The following is a 570-nucleotide window of genomic DNA, read 5'->3' on the forward strand; positions in this document are numbered from 1 at the left end:
CCATTCTTTATCCCTGTCGATTATTCTCCTTCTCCTTCAATCCCTTCTCCCCTTTCTTAATCTCTCGTCTGTCTCTCTTCCTCCCTTCTTTATTTTCTACCATTTTTTTCAAGGTTTATTCGTCGTTTCCTTTTTTTCGTTTCCCAGTTATCACTCTTCTTGATCTTCCCTTCTTTCGTTTTTTCTTTTCTTTTTCGCCTATTATTTTCCCTCTTTTTTTTTCTCTACCTTTTTTTCACGTATCCTCCTCTCCCTGTTTCTCTCCTCCTTCTCATCACGTATATCTTTTCTTCCCTCTCTTTATCATCCCTATCACTGACTTTTCCTCTTCCTTACCGTTATCGTATCTTTTATAAACATGTTTTTTTTTTTCTTATTTCCTTCTTTCATATTTCCTCTCGTCTTCTCCTCTCCTTCTCTTCTTCATTTTCTCTTTCTCTTCTCTTTATTCACTCCTCTCCTTCGTCTCACCTCTACCCCACCGTCCCTTCTCTTTTCCTTTATCCGATGCTTATTCCTTCCTTTATTTATTGTAATCTGTTCCTTCTCTTCTTTCCTCTTTCCCTTTCG

General features: G+C 37.7%; 1 protein-coding gene across 1 annotated transcript in view; it reads left to right on the plus strand.

The window, feature by feature from the left end:
• The window catches only part of LOC119587745 (nephrin-like), a gene marked incomplete at both ends in the record, with an annotated part of 138,820 nt that overhangs the window by 136,378 nt on the left and 1,872 nt on the right, over nt 1-570 (plus strand).

This window comes from Penaeus monodon, chromosome 23 (assembly GCF_015228065.2).
Source record: "Penaeus monodon isolate SGIC_2016 chromosome 23, NSTDA_Pmon_1, whole genome shotgun sequence".
Classification (NCBI taxonomy): Eukaryota; Metazoa; Arthropoda; class Malacostraca; order Decapoda; family Penaeidae; genus Penaeus; species Penaeus monodon.